Source organism: Drosophila melanogaster, chromosome 2L, assembly GCF_000001215.4.
Source record: "Drosophila melanogaster chromosome 2L".
In the NCBI taxonomy this organism is placed as follows: domain Eukaryota; kingdom Metazoa; phylum Arthropoda; class Insecta; order Diptera; family Drosophilidae; genus Drosophila; species Drosophila melanogaster.
The window spans coordinates 9464910-9481441 of record NT_033779.5 but is presented as its reverse complement, the minus strand read 5'-3'; the positions used below and the strand labels follow the sequence as shown (position 1 = coordinate 9481441).

The window sequence follows — 16532 nt, the reverse complement described above, 5'->3', positions numbered from 1 at the left end:
TAATTTCGATTGATTGATTTGATCAATATTTTTTTATTTTTTAATCACAAGCTATGGCATATTTTTTTAAGCCACAAAATGCAAATCTTGATTTGAATCAAATTTAAGTTGATCACTTTTTTTTCCACCCAACGCAGGTATACATTGTTTAGTAAGAGCTCTTCAATCGCCCCGGGCATTCCTCTTTCCTGTTGCCAAACTGCAGCTGTGTTTACCTTGAAATTTTGGTTTTCAATAATATTTGGCTTCGTGTGTGTGTGTGTTAGTTTGCGGGTGTGTGTGTGTCTGTTTGCTAGTCTACATGTCTTTTGCAAAAATAGCAAATGCATAAATGTGGTTACGCAGCGGAAAAGGGAAAAGGCAAGCCAGAGAAACGAAAAGAAAAGCGAGGCCCTGCGGAAAAGCGGGCGGCTTCGAGGGGCATGAATGTGAAAGTTCAGCGGTGTTAGCGTTATCTGTGCAGCGACAGCCATATTTACCTGCCAACCTAAAAAAAAAAAAGAAAGAAATTATATATGTATATATGTGGGTATGATAGCTACTTGAGTTCAACGGCAAAATTTCTTGCATTTATTTTGTCTGTGTTTCGGAGTGCTCGTGTGTGCGGGCTTTCCAGCCAGAAATTCACCTGTATGCCACTTCAAAAGTGCGGGGTAATCGAAAAAAAGGGTAGCGTACGGAATATGCTCTAATATGTTAGAAAATTGAAGAAAATGCTGGCTTAGAGCCAAAATAAATACAGATACCCCTTGCATGTTTTGGCTTTAATAAAGATATTAAACGCAAAAATTTAATTTTAAAACAAAATCATCGATTTAAATAAACACCACAAAGCACTTTACATAACAGCCACATAGAATATTTTGTATGACAACCTCTATTTCAAGTGCCAAAACAATTTATAATCTTTTTCGTTGCCATTTTGGCAGGAAACTTAATGCCTAATGTGCCAAAAGATTCAATGCAAGGCATCTGGAGAAAGTTAAATAAAATTGGCGAGCATGCTTGTGTGCTTTAAAAACAGTGCTTTAATTGACTTTGACCACAACTGGACTTCTTTTCAAATCAGTTTACTTAGTGTAACTAACCCATCTTTGATCTCTCTCTCTCTCTCTCTCTACCGATTGTTGGTCTGTAAGCCAAATTGAATGGTCTTGCAATTATCGGCTTTTGCTTACAAATTGGTATTGTTTACCCAACCACATGCGACACCTTTTTGCCCATAGGTAGCCATTTTCCTTGGTGGTCCATTAGTTGAGCCTGTTGGCTGTTTGGCTGCATTTGCCGCTTCCTGTCGAGATGCCACATTAGCTGATTCCATCGTTGTTGCGATTCGCATCCTTGCCCTGATGCTGCTCCATTTTGGCTACACTGGCGGAAAGGCAGTGGTGATCCTTGGAATATATCCTCCAAATAGGCAAAGTAGTTGTCGTACTAAGTAACATGGGAAAACAGCTTTCAATAACATATTTAGTTGGAAATATTCGAGATTTTAGAGATTTAGAGAATATTTGAGATTAGAGATATTAGAGATGATCCTTAAATCCGTTAAATGGATAAAGCTATTTATATATTTTAAGAAATATATTGTTGTTAGACTCACACGTATCATATCTCTTGAGTTTTAACCGTGTTGGTTTAATTCTGCAAAAAAACTTTTTATTTTGTGGTGTACTTTTCCTCACTTTTGCCACCACTCTGCACTTTTCCAAAGCATTCGGAGTTTTGAGTGTTTGTCTGCGTGTCTGTTTCAGCTATTTTTATACGATTTGCTATTTTTTCCGGACTTTTGTTTGCCATTGTTGCTGAGCCCCTCACCCCTCCCATTCCCTTCCTTTCTTCCTTCCTTCCTCAGCGATCTAACCCAATTCGACCTCAGCGTTCACCTTCTTTTTTTGCTCCGCTCTTCGCATAAAACTGACGCCAAATTTCTTTGGCGTCAACCAGTGCACAGGACCTTCCACACCCACACACTGATAGCAGGCAGGATTCCGAAAAAAAAAAAATACCGAAAATTGTTGGTTTAGTTGGTGGCTCTGACTTTTCGCGTTGTGTCTCTAACTTTTTTTCATAGTTCGATTTTTCAGGTTCCGTGTGTGCGAGTGTGTGTGTGTGAGTGTGTTATGGTATGGTAAAAAATATCCAAAAATAATAAATGCGTTGCCCCATATGTGTGTGAGCCTGCCTGTGTGTGTGTCTGTGTGTGTGGTGTGCAGTTTGTCAGTTTTACTGGAACTTCTTTGCCTTATATGTGCATGTATGCACCAGCTCCCTTTTCCACCTGCGTGGCAACAAAAGTTTTGCCCTGCATATTGGTAATTTATTAGCATAAAATGCCAGCAACGCGTAAATAATGCACAAACATTTTGTTGTTTTCGTAACATTTAGCTAGCATTTCGCTAGCCTCGGGCTGTCCCCCAAATTTGATTGCATCCGTATTCCCAAGCTATATGTACATATTTGTTTATATATACATATATATATATATAGGTTTTATTGGTTTTTTTCGGGCTCCCGACTGAGCATAAAATTCATTTCCGCCACATTTTCACGTCGCTCACTTGTCACACGACCTGAAGCCGATCCTGTATGGTTTTCTTTGGTTCTCCTATTTTTAACACAACTTCATTACAAGCATATAAGCACACGGCCACGCCTCCATACCGCCCACCCGCCCATCGCTTACAGTGCTGTGAGAGGTTCAATATTTCCGGTTAGAGTGTCGACATTTTATTCGACTCTCGGTTGAAGACTCTTTCCGGGTCAAGTTTTCGATTCTGGGCTCGGTCGAGTGATTTCCTTTCGCCATTGACATGTGACAAGTTTGTTTTTCTGCAGCAGCAGCAGCAGTGGCACTATGATTTAAAGTTAGTTATGACTTCCCCTTCCATGGCAGTAGGTAAATATTTGTACAATTTTTTTTTTTTTTTTTTTTTGGTATTTGAATCAGATTCATGAAATTCATTTTAAAAGGGCTTGCACGCATCGCACCCCCCCTTGCCAGCCCCCATAAGTATGCAATAATTTCGCCCTGGCTTAGGAAGTCGACTCCTGGCAATTGTTGCTCCCCTGGCCTGAGTTATATCGACGACGACAGACGGACTCTGCGACACTCTGTAAATTATCCTGCAAGCGGCACAAGATGCAATGGCCGCTTAATTGCCGTGCCGTGCCGATGCCATTATAACGATAAGCCACAAAAATGACCGGAAAAACGATCGATGCCAAGTAGGTTGTCTTAGCCAACCATGGCCTTTCAGGTTACTTTGTACAAAACTTACTTCATTCGAAATGGAAGAGAAACTAATGTGATTTGATTTTCTACTGAAGCATCAATCATCATGTTAGGGAAGCCATTTTCGATGCAACACAAATTAATTTCGATTGATTGATTTGATCAATATTTTTTTATTTTTTAATCACAAGCTATGGCATATTTTTTTAAGCCACAAAATGCAAATCTTGATTTGAATCAAATTTAAGTTGATCACTTTTTTTTCCACCCAACGCAGGTATACATTGTTTAGTAAGAGCTCTTCAATCGCCCCGGGCATTCCTCTTTCCTGTTGCCAAACTGCAGCTGTGTTTACCTTGAAATTTTGGTTTTCAATAATATTTGGCTTCGTGTGTGTGTGTGTTAGTTTGCGGGTGTGTGTGTGTCTGTTTGCTAGTCTACATGTCTTTTGCAAAAATAGCAAATGCATAAATGTGGTTACGCAGCGGAAAAGGGAAAAGGCAAGCCAGAGAAACGAAAAGAAAAGCGAGGCCCTGCGGAAAAGCGGGCGGCTTCGAGGGGCATGAATGTGAAAGTTCAGCGGTGTTAGCGTTATCTGTGCAGCGACAGCCATATTTACCTGCCAACCTAAAAAAAAAAAAGAAAGAAATTATATATGTATATATGTGGGTATGATAGCTACTTGAGTTCAACGGCAAAATTTCTTGCATTTATTTTGTCTGTGTTTCGGAGTGCTCGTGTGTGCGGGCTTTCCAGCCAGAAATTCACCTGTATGCCACTTCAAAAGTGCGGGGTAATCGAAAAAAAGGGTAGCGTACGGAATATGCTCTAATATGTTAGAAAATTGAAGAAAATGCTGGCTTAGAGCCAAAATAAATACAGATACCCCTTGCATGTTTTGGCTTTAATAAAGATATTAAACGCAAAAATTTAATTTTAAAACAAAATCATCGATTTAAATAAACACCACAAAGCACTTTACATAACAGCCACATAGAATATTTTGTATGACAACCTCTATTTCAAGTGCCAAAACAATTTATAATCTTTTTCGTTGCCATTTTGGCAGGAAACTTAATGCCTAATGTGCCAAAAGATTCAATGCAAGGCATCTGGAGAAAGTTAAATAAAATTGGCGAGCATGCTTGTGTGCTTTAAAAACAGTGCTTTAATTGACTTTGACCACAACTGGACTTCTTTTCAAATCAGTTTACTTAGTGTAACTAACCCATCTTTGATCTCTCTCTCTCTCTCTCTCTACCGATTGTTGGTCTGTAAGCCAAATTGAATGGTCTTGCAATTATCGGCTTTTGCTTACAAATTGGTATTGTTTACCCAACCACATGCGACACCTTTTTGCCCATAGGTAGCCATTTTCCTTGGTGGTCCATTAGTTGAGCCTGTTGGCTGTTTGGCTGCATTTGCCGCTTCCTGTCGAGATGCCACATTAGCTGATTCCATCGTTGTTGCGATTCGCATCCTTGCCCTGATGCTGCTCCATTTTGGCTACACTGGCGGAAAGGCAGTGGTGATCCTTGGAATATATCCTCCAAATAGGCAAAGTAGTTGTCGTACTAAGTAACATGGGAAAACAGCTTTCAATAACATATTTAGTTGGAAATATTCGAGATTTTAGAGATTTAGAGAATATTTGAGATTAGAGATATTAGAGATGATCCTTAAATCCGTTAAATGGATAAAGCTATTTATATATTTTAAGAAATATATTGTTGTTAGACTCACACGTATCATATCTCTTGAGTTTTAACCGTGTTGGTTTAATTCTGCAAAAAAACTTTTTATTTTGTGGTGTACTTTTCCTCACTTTTGCCACCACTCTGCACTTTTCCAAAGCATTCGGAGTTTTGAGTGTTTGTCTGCGTGTCTGTTTCAGCTATTTTTATACGATTTGCTATTTTTTCCGGACTTTTGTTTGCCATTGTTGCTGAGCCCCTCACCCCTCCCATTCCCTTCCTTTCTTCCTTCCTTCCTCAGCGATCTAACCCAATTCGACCTCAGCGTTCACCTTCTTTTTTTGCTCCGCTCTTCGCATAAAACTGACGCCAAATTTCTTTGGCGTCAACCAGTGCACAGGACCTTCCACACCCACACACTGATAGCAGGCAGGATTCCGAAAAAAAAAAAATACCGAAAATTGTTGGTTTAGTTGGTGGCTCTGACTTTTCGCGTTGTGTCTCTAACTTTTTTTCATAGTTCGATTTTTCAGGTTCCGTGTGTGCGAGTGTGTGTGTGTGAGTGTGTTATGGTATGGTAAAAAATATCCAAAAATAATAAATGCGTTGCCCCATATGTGTGTGAGCCTGCCTGTGTGTGTGTCTGTGTGTGTGGTGTGCAGTTTGTCAGTTTTACTGGAACTTCTTTGCCTTATATGTGCATGTATGCACCAGCTCCCTTTTCCACCTGCGTGGCAACAAAAGTTTTGCCCTGCATATTGGTAATTTATTAGCATAAAATGCCAGCAACGCGTAAATAATGCACAAACATTTTGTTGTTTTCGTAACATTTAGCTAGCATTTCGCTAGCCTCGGGCTGTCCCCCAAATTTGATTGCATCCGTATTCCCAAGCTATATGTACATATTTGTTTATATATACATATATATATATATAGGTTTTATTGGTTTTTTTCGGGCTCCCGACTGAGCATAAAATTCATTTCCGCCACATTTTCACGTCGCTCACTTGTCACACGACCTGAAGCCGATCCTGTATGGTTTTCTTTGGTTCTCCTATTTTTAACACAACTTCATTACAAGCATATAAGCACACGGCCACGCCTCCATACCGCCCACCCGCCCATCGCTTACAGTGCTGTGAGAGGTTCAATATTTCCGGTTAGAGTGTCGACATTTTATTCGACTCTCGGTTGAAGACTCTTTCCGGGTCAAGTTTTCGATTCTGGGCTCGGTCGAGTGATTTCCTTTCGCCATTGACATGTGACAAGTTTGTTTTTCTGCAGCAGCAGCAGCAGTGGCACTATGATTTAAAGTTAGTTATGACTTCCCCTTCCATGGCAGTAGGTAAATATTTGTACAATTTTTTTTTTTTTTTTTTTTTGGTATTTGAATCAGATTCATGAAATTACTCTGTTGAAAGCCTAGTGGGGATTTTTGTGTGCTTAAAAAGGACACAAAATAGTCATATAGTGGTGCATATTTGCTTAGTTGTGTACGAAGAGTCAGAGTTTGAGTGATTGTAATAAATATTAAATTTATTATTAAATGCCTAGTGGCCGAGTTAGGCATAAAAAGTGCTTGATTTAAAAATATATTCGGCAGGAAAATGGTTACAAATGTGTAATGCAGTCATTTTAAAGGCAGTTTAACTGGCTAGTTGATATACACATTTCGTTCAAAAACTATTGAAATTTTCCACATTTAAAACTACTAAAAAGCAATAATATTTAATTGAAATTTTAACATATTTTTTTGGTACCTTTCTATATAAATTTCTAATATTGTAATCATGCTACTGTTTGCTCCCGCGAAAGTTTCTTTAATATTTTTTTAGGTCTATGTACCTCGTCGTAACACCCACACATGAGCAGCCCAATGCAATGAAAATATAAAATGCATGAATATCCTTGGGGCAGCTAAAAAGAAAAATTCTTAAAATATGTTTGGCCATAAACTGGGTCACAAGTCATTCAGTTGATGCACCGCCACTTGCAGTTGTGCTTTTGGCCCAAAGACATTTCGTCGTGATAAGGCAATGCTGCTTAGTTATGCAAGTCGAGACAATGATGATGATGATGATGATGATGACGGTGATGATGATTCTGTGCTGTGACGATAGTAGAAATAAATTTCAACAAATTCAGCGACCCGAATCGGAAGTTGGGCGAATTTGTTGTTAATCAGACAAATGACTGAGAGACAGCGACGGCCTTAATTTGGCGGCTCGTATGTACCTTTTGGCCATAAATAATTAGGCATTTGGCTCTGTGGCACACTTAACAGGCCATTTGCATGCACCAAAAAAAAGGGGAGACACACACACACACACACACACACATGCACACAGGCACTCAGGATATAGGAGCAAACACGTAGCCTACTTAATGGCGCCAAATGTTCGTTAAATGGTTCGCCGTTTGCGGTATGCGAATTGTTTTAATTGAAATGGAAAACGCGTAAATTTAAGTGAAATGCTTATGTGCGCTCGTGCCGCATTCGCAACAGTGTTTGTTTTTCTATTTGCATTCAATTTCAGTTAGCAACAAACACACACTCCAAATTGCCATGGACACTGCGAAAAGGGACAAAAAGAGTTTGGGGCCATCAAGGGGCAAAGTGTTTATTAACTTTGGCTGTTTGATCCACTTTGCCTGCCAGTTGCTGTTGCTGTTTTGCCGCTGCCGTCTGTTGGCCGTTGTCTGCTCCAAGGATGCCAGTGTGTCCATGTCCATGTGGCAGCCATACACAAAAAGGACCCACCCATCCAAATGGTCCGGCACCAAACGCAGCAAATGAAAGAGCCAGCGAGTAAATGAATGAATGCATGAGAAGGATCAGGATTCGAAGGGGGAGGGGGGGTGGGTGGCTGGAACTGAAATGGGGATTACAAAGGGGTCACACAGAGAGCGGATAATTCAAATGTAATTTACAAAAGCACTCGTTTGATTTGTTACTTGTGCCGTTCTCGCCCATCACCATCGCCTTTTCCAGCTGCATCTGCATCCGGATTCCTCGTTGGGGTAAGGGGGCTGGAGGAGCAGTTTGCTGGAGCTGGCGATGCTGGTGAAGCTGGTGGTTCAGTAAATTAGTTGGTCCTGGCTTTTGGCTAGAGGGCGCCGCCAAAGAAATGAGGGAGATCTGGCTAACAAGCACAAAACCCGAATGCCCAAATAAAAACAAAATGCAATAAAAGCCAAAGGAAATGTAACAGCCCTCCGGCTGGCCGAAACTTGAATACCCTACAAACCCCCAAGGCGGCTAAATTGATAAACTGTGAGTAAAACAATAAGTAAGTAAACACTACCACTTAAATGGATAGTTTAAATACTCGCAGAAACCTTCATCATTTTCATCAACAGAATGAAGCATATATGATAAAGTAACAGAATCTAAAAAGAGTATTTTTTAGTGAAAAGGAGCTTTCAGTTTTGTTAACCGCACCTGAAATGCGATGAAAAAAAAACAAATAAAACTTAAAAAACCGGGCATTCAATCTTTGTTTGGCATTCTATTATTTGAATTAAATTATCTAACTAATTGGATCGGGTCGACTAACGGTGGAATTCAACTAATTAGGCTCACACAAATTATAACAACATTTATGCCAGATATATGCCCGCTGATATATTTGTACACGAATCCCCAAAGTCAAAGGCAAACCAGAAATGGACACGCCCGCCTTTAATTGCTGTCAGATTAAATTAATGCAAAGACAAATGGAGATAGTATATCAATAGACGGTATAACTAGCTGTAGATGGGACATTAGTTGGGCTCCTGGGCCAAGTTCAGCATATTTCCACAATGTGGAACCAAAAGTTGGGCCAAAAACCTTTTGGGCCGAACGACACGTACAGCAAATTAACTAAATTAATGCAATTTGTTATACGCAATAGGAAGCGAAATGAAAGATAACTATGTACACCCAGTGCCAAAATATGGACTAAGATTAATGCGTTTGGAGTTGAAAAGGATGATGGTAAGTGAATAAAAAGTTGAATGCAGATTTGCTAACCACATAAACTGTGAAACTTACAGACTGATTAAGATGACAGTCTCTTTTACAGCTTTTGGCCATTTTATAGTTTAATTAATAGAATATCTACTCACAAAATTGGTTGTGTCTCTCATGGGAAAGTAATATGGTTTTTATTTCAGTATAGACTTGAGTTGTTACGACTTTAAGTCACAGCACGTAACTTGACTCGAAATTCGATCCTTTTGCTGGATGCTCAAAGTCAGCAAGGACTTAACCTGTAAGAAAATTTGATTGGAGCTAGATTGGCCCAATTACACAATTCGCTGGGGAATTGTCTGCAGCAGTCTTAACCGGCAATTTGGGGGCCATAAATGTGACAAGTTGCCATATTTGTAGACACAAAATCAAGTGCCAAATTGGGGAATTTGATTCATTTGTCATTTATTTAAATTCTCCACAATTTGCAAGCTAATTTCATTGTCACACTCGAATGTGGGCCACTTCAGTTGCTATTGGCATTGGGATCGGGTCGATTGTTATGTCTGACAGCGACAAATGTCAGAATGCCAAATCACTGGGCATATACAAACTCACATCCATACATACTACGTGTGTAAAAAAAATAAAAAATAAAAAAAATGTGTGCAAAAAATTGTAGGCAAACAATTTGTTTTATTTGCATTTCACACATTCCCATACGAGTGATTCGGGTGAATGGCCAAAAATATGCTATCCCATAAACGCCTGTTGTTGGCCAAAAAGGAAAAGTGCCCCAAACGCACACACATACATACATATATGTACATATGTTCGTATGCCAACAAAAGCGAGAGAAGGAAAATGTTGAAAAATACTTTTTAGCCCAGCCATTTTAATCCACTTTTCAAAATTTATTATGCAGAAACGTTCAAAAATTTTCGCGCCAAACTTTGCACCCCAAAAACAAAAAAGGACGCATCATTTTCAGTTTTTTTTTATTTTTATTTTTTTTTTTGTTGGTTTGTCTATCATTTTTGTTTGGGGCAGCGACAGACTAGAGCTGTCCACATGTTTTTGGGGGTCATAAATCTGCAATTACCAGTCATGCCCATCCAGCATTGTCCTAGCATTTCGCTGAACGACGCCGCCAACTTGCCGGGCAAGTTGGAAAATATGAAAATTCGAAAACTCACAAAATCGCTTGATGAATCGATTCGGTTTTCGGTTGGCTGTGGCCATCGCGATGGCTTTCGAATTAAATGCGCAACTTAAAGCGGCACCGATGTGACATCTAAATTATGCTAAGAGTCTGTTTGTCTGCAATTTGATTGGAGCTCCCCCTTCGGGAAAGTTACCCAGTTAGTTTTGCCGGCCCGAAAAATAAATAAACAAAACAGTTGAAAAGAAAACTTGAAGTTGACGACTAGTTTGCCAGCCCTCTCGGGCTCTCTTTTGCTGTCTTTATTTCGGCATGGTTTTCTTTTAGGACACTAACCACCCCCCCACCCTGTATCTATCTTGGGTTTCTTTTCTTTTTCTGAGCCGGTAATTTTTGCCATTTCTTGGACGAGTCCTGGATGCTCGACTAACTTGTATGCGTTCATGCTTGGCAGCCAATTCAAGTCGTGTCATTTTGTTGAGTTTGTGTTGAGAGTTCGTTGAGATACCCATACCCCTCCCACCCAGCTGTGCAAGTATATCCCCATTTTCCCCTCAACACCAACCATTTCCACAGCTTTCACCGCTTGTAATTCAAATGTCAGTCAGTCAGCCAGCCAGCCAGTCGGTTCTTCGTTGGCTCAGTCGGCACGTCAATGTGGGCCAAAGTTCCTGCCAAGCTCTCCTCCAACCACTTGAGCCTTGCCAACCGAGTCTCTGGTTGCCTTGTCTTTGCCTTTACCTTTGCCATCGCCTCCATTCCCATTCCCATTCCCATTCCCATTGGCAATCCCATACCATGCCGTTCCATATCCAGGATCTCCTGGACAGGTGTTGTCTCATTTGTAGCACTGCATGCGTGTGTGGTCTCCTAGTTTTTCCTCGACTTTTCCGTCCATCCAGTTTGCGGTTAGCAGGTTGATGATGCTCTATGCTCTATGCTCTATCTCTCGTTTGCCTTGCGTGAGCCTGTGAAGCTGGGAAAAATAAATTATTTATTGAACTCGGTTCGTCGGGCACACGAAAATTCCAAACACAATAAGCTACATACATGGTTAAATTGATTCTTGGTTGGTTTCTGGGTAATCAACTGAAATCTTTGGCAATCATCGATCAAAGAGTAAAAAGCACTTTGCCAAGTTCCATGGCAAATGTTTGAATTCTATCGAAAGAAAACTTTACATTAGTTTATTATTAAAAATATTTTGTATTTAATGCACTGCGCTCTTAATAGCAGTTTTAGAATATTAAAGTTCCCCTTTTGCTCCTTCAATTTCTTAGATCGTCTCAGTTATAAAGAACATTAATGCAATTATTTACATATCTAAAATCATGGATTTAATATTTCTTTCCAAATTGTCCTAAAACTACATGGTTCTGCTGAATATTTTCATAACTTTAAATTAATTTCCTAAGACTATATCACTGTCGTAAATATTTCATGGTGTATTAACTTATTTGAGAGCTTTTCGAGTCTGTAAATTCAGCCGAAAGTATTCCTCTTTGGCCAGCGCATTCCCCATGAAAACACTCTTAAATATTTACCGCACTACTTTGCGACTTTGCATCAAGAGTGAATTCATGGCGTTGTCAACTGGCTAAAATATTCACCGGCATTGTGGCGTCCTGCCATTGTTCCCGATTCGTCCTTGCGTATTTGCACGCCGCCGGCTGAAGTTCGCACTCCATACGCCGGAGTCCACAACTCAGGGCTTATGAATTTTCGGGCCTTAGGAGCAGCTTCAGCTTTCAGTTCCAGCTTGGCGCGTATAAATTTCATAAGCTTGGCCAGAGCAGGGGTAGCCCCGCCCTGGAGGACGCCAGGGGGCGCGGACGAGGTGGTATGGTATCTCGGTGCCATAAAACGCTGGCTAAGTGTAGCTCAAAACGGGTTAAATTGCAATTACGTGCCGGCCACTTGCCCCAGAGCATTACTGGGCCGCAACATGTTGATTGTCTGGGCGCCGGGAAGGGTTGAGTCGAGGTCGCCTGGCGGACTCCCCGGACTCCTTGTACACTGGACTGGAACTACGTGTTTCCTACCTTGCACTCTGACTGGGCATAAATTCAGTTGGAAGCAGAGGAACAGGACGACCGGAGACGTGTCGGTTATCTATGACCCTGCTGCGTCTGCGGGTCTACAAAGTTTTTAATTAAAAAATGCAGCCAAGTAGGATTTTGTTTCGCTCCACGCTGGCATGCGTCGAAAAAAAAAACGAAGAAATAAATAGGCAAATATACATATTCGATTCGTATTGCCAAATCAATCTGCATATTAACAAAAATGCACATCCCTCCCCAATCCATCGATAAATATGTACATAACTTAGACGATGCCCTGCCCAGCCTGCTGTTCCTGTCGTTTCACTCTGTTCTGTTCTCTGAGAAAGTTTTTTGGTCACGGCCCTTGCACTTTGGCAGCTTTTTTTTTATGCTTCAGCTTCGGTTGAGGCTGCCGCCCCAAAGGAAAATTGAAAAACTAATTTTCAACAACAAAATCAAAGCAAAAAGCATCTGTGAAAGGAAAAATTCGGTTTGCATAAAATTACCATAATACAATTTCGATAATTTCCACAAACTACGTAGTTGACAGGGGGGGGAGTGGGGGAGGGGTGAAGGCTGCTTGAGCTGCAACTCGACTTGACTACTGCTGACATATCCTCGAAGGAGTCCTGAAGGTCCTGCTGCCGGCTCACAACATTGTGAGCAACAACGTGTTAACAAGTATTTGCCCCAGCTTGACAATTTTTGGCACCTAGAGGAAGTCGGTGTGACAGCGACAGCGTGAGGAGCCATCAATCATGATGGCCACCAGTGCCCCGTGTGACATGCGGGTTAAGACCACGTTAGGACCAAGGAGGTACTTGCAGGATCAACGGGGGCGGTTTCAAGGCTGACGACGTGACGTGAAGGTCAAAACCAGATTTATGAGCGGATTTACTGCGGCCGGGAATAAGTTTAAATTACCGCATTCATCAAAGGAGCTTTATAGCTAATTTAAAAACAATGCATTCACACTGAATGGATAAAAGGAACATACAATCGATGTGGCATAATGATCCAAAAATGATATATCCCCGCAACACAGAAAGAAGAATACGTATATTCGAAAGTTTGAAAATAAAGATCTGCATTAATCTATATGTGAGGCATATAAAGATGCTAGATTTTATTAAATAAATAATTAACTTATCAGTTATTTATGTTCACTTTAGGTTGCAGGAAGATCCTTTGGCAATCTTCTGAACAGAAAGACAGGATATATGATGTGCACAACAGGACACGATGGAGTGGAAAATAAAGTATTGCACTTGTATGTGGTGTGGCATCAGTCCGCTCAAGGAACAAGGAGTGACTATCCCAAGGATTTATCCACTTTATCTCGGATATCATCACACCTCGCTGATATGTCACATCATATCACATTATATCGTGGGCGGTATCTTCAACCCAAGTGTTTATCCAAGAATGTCGTTGTGTTTTTTTTTTGTGAAGGAGAAGAAGAAGAAGACTGCTGACAAACTTTAGCTTATGCACAATTCAGATTGCATTGTCAGCAATTTTTCCATTTTTGACTTTTTCCACATGCCAACTTTTCTACGAGCTATTGTTTTTTCACCATTCTCTGTGCTTTTTTTTTCTTGCGCCTTACGCGCTTCGTCCGCACAGCGCGCAGACATGACAAATGATGTCAGCGCTCGTGCATAGTTTTCCGGAAAGCAAAGCAAAGCTGCGAGTTTCGAGTACAGCGGAAAGGAAAGGAAAGGAAAGGAAAGGAGAGGAAAGGAAAGGAAAGGAAAGAAGGGAAAAAAGAGCGGGATTCTGACAGTGTTGAAAAATGTGCGCTACAAAATCAACACAAACATTCGCAGCGTTCACCAAGTTGGCCGCACTCGGGCGTGACATGTCGCGCTAAAAGTTTTTCCAATGCAAAGAATCCCAGCGAAAAAGTCCGACTCAAGGGTGAAAGTTTCGAATCCATATGAGAGGGCATTGATTATCATAATTGAAATAAGCTGAGCTCAGTAAGTCAAATACCAACTAATGTGGGAAGCCAAAAGAAGTCAGCAAGAAATGACAAACACTGGCGTATCCACTTAAACATAAAAGCGAAGAGCAGTTAAAAAAAAGGTTTTTTTTTTTTGCAATCGAATATCAAAAAGGTATTCTATTTTTGCTTTATCGAATGATCAGTAATCAGCAGTTTTGGCAAATAGGCCGAGATAAGCAAAAACGTGTTAGTTTAACACAAGAATATATACAAGCTTCCATTTTATAAATATTTGCATTCGCACACATAGCCCATAGCCCAGAAGCGGGCGTTCTAAGACAACACAAATTAATTCAAAATATCCCTGAGACATATCCATCGTCCACTGCCGCAGTGAAATCTGGGTGGCTCAAGCAATTGCAGTTGCTCTTTGCCGGTGGTGCGCATCTTAAATGTAATTTGCATTCGTGGCGAGGCGAGGCGAAGTGAAGTGAAGTGAAGTGGAGCCGAGAGGAAAGGAAAGACGAACCCTTCGGATTAAGGACTCAAACTCGATGCTCTGCCATGGCTAATTATAATTGTCTGTCTGGCAGGAACATCATCTAAGTCTGAGTGTTGCGGCCTGGCTGTGCTTAATTTGAGTGGCCGCAAAATGATTTCGAAAGCGCTTAAATTGTAATTAAGTTTTGACATCATTGACCAGAACTCCGATTAACAAGCGAGAAGGAAGATATCCGTGAATGATTATCTTAGCCTTGTAAGCCAGTTTCCGTTCGGTAAGCAGATTTTAACAAGCATAAACTTTGGCCGGGAAAAGCATTTCCCCCCAAACAGTTTGTCTTCACTTCCATTTTCTTCGACTATTTACGCTCCGCGGCAGATGTGTGTCAATAAGCAGCCGAGAGCTCAATGCTGCTGGCCCAAGCGTTTTAAAACTTGCGTCTGGAGAGGCACTCATCTCCATTTGAGCCATAAAGCTAAGTAACTTAAGCACAATGCGGCATCAGTGAAAGCGCGCAAAGTTGCCACGGAGACGAGTCAGCGGAGTCAGATCCGGGCAATTGGCCAAGTTATCATAGAAATGAGTTATTTGTTAGATCCATCATCGTGAATGCATAAAGGAGGAAAACACAGAAAATTCAGCAAAGCAACGGCGACTGACCGCGTCCACATAATCAAAAAGCAAATTGCATGGCATGAAAAAATAAACATAAATTTCCACTGCAGACTATAAAGCAGCTAAAAAACTGAAAAAAATTGTGAAAAACCACCAGAACAAATACCGAGGAGGTCCAGCTGAGAAGCGTTTGGGCGGAAACCAGAAACTTGTTAACAAAATTGCTCCGAGTTCATTGACAGTTGATTGCGATGCAAGTGCAAGTTTCGCTTTTCGGACGGCACTGTTCAAATTAACTGGCCATTTTCGCAGACTAAGTGAAAAATCAAATAAATTCAATGTTTATTTTTGCTGTTTCCCAGCACTTGGTTTGTGTAACTTTGATGACGGAAAACCTTTTAGTCAAACATACGTGTTATTTTAGACTTTTCTTTATTTTCAAAGTTTTGCGGAGCATTTTTCAATGAGCATGAAAAACATTGAAGCAGCATCTTAAGACAATGTGTGTGCCATAAGGAATGCATAAAGTTTTCGTGCTGTGTGCGAATGTTTTTCCCGATCATATGGCTGGAAGCCACATAGCATTTTCGTCCTGCCTTCCAGTTTGCTTAAAAAGTGTAGTCTACTTAAAAGGGCACCGGTAGCGGCAGCCAAACGAAATTCATTATCAAAAATGGCTTGAGGCAGCTGGACGGCTAGAAAAGATGGGAAAGATGGCTGCTGCTGCTCACCTTTAAGTTGCCCACCTCGGCTAATGAATGTCTAAGGGGTGTGGTGGCAGAAATGACGCGGGTCGCCACTGAAATGTCAACTGGCGCATGCCTTTTGGCCAAGTAATTATGTTTGATGACCCGGCGGTCGCTTGTTCGCCTCTTTCTCCCTCTAACCATTGCATCCTCTCGCTCACTTTGCCGAAAAGAAAGCGATGGAGCGTGGAGAAAGTCAGGAGGAGCAGCGACGAGATTATAATGCAAATGTTTAATGGCTGGGCCATCTATTTCTGGCAAAAGTAACAGGGCGAACTTTGCAATCAGTTCATAGTTTGGATGGCTTAATTTGTTGGCTTATCGTGAATAGAGTTAATGCTGCATTTTATTGTTTGTTTAATTTGCCATATAATTGCAATCATCTGCAACGATTCCCGAAGCTAAGATGTTTTTAAAAATTTCAGTTTACAAATGATATTCTGCTAATTTAAAGTTGTTGACCATATACCATTGACCACGTAAATATACTCAGAACCTGCACTTATACAATTTATGAATACGCAAATGAATCACAGTTTCAGCCAACTGCATTCAATGTACTCCAAAATATCTCAAATAAATGTGAACAAATTTTTTTGAACTGCACGTTTGTTTCGGACTTGTCATGTTTCG

General features: G+C 40.7%; 1 long non-coding RNA gene across 1 annotated transcript; it reads right to left on the bottom strand.

The window, feature by feature from the left end:
- Nucleotides 1-10580: 10580 nt before the first annotated feature.
- lncRNA:CR43769 (long non-coding RNA:CR43769) lies at nucleotides 10581-11116 on the bottom strand. The gene is made up of 2 exons (NR_073747.1): nucleotides 11097-11116; nucleotides 10581-11022 (listed from the first exon to the last, which is right to left on the bottom strand). It is a non-coding gene; the product is annotated as a long non-coding RNA:CR43769 (long non-coding RNA).
- Between the last annotated feature and the right edge of the window lie 5416 nt (nucleotides 11117-16532).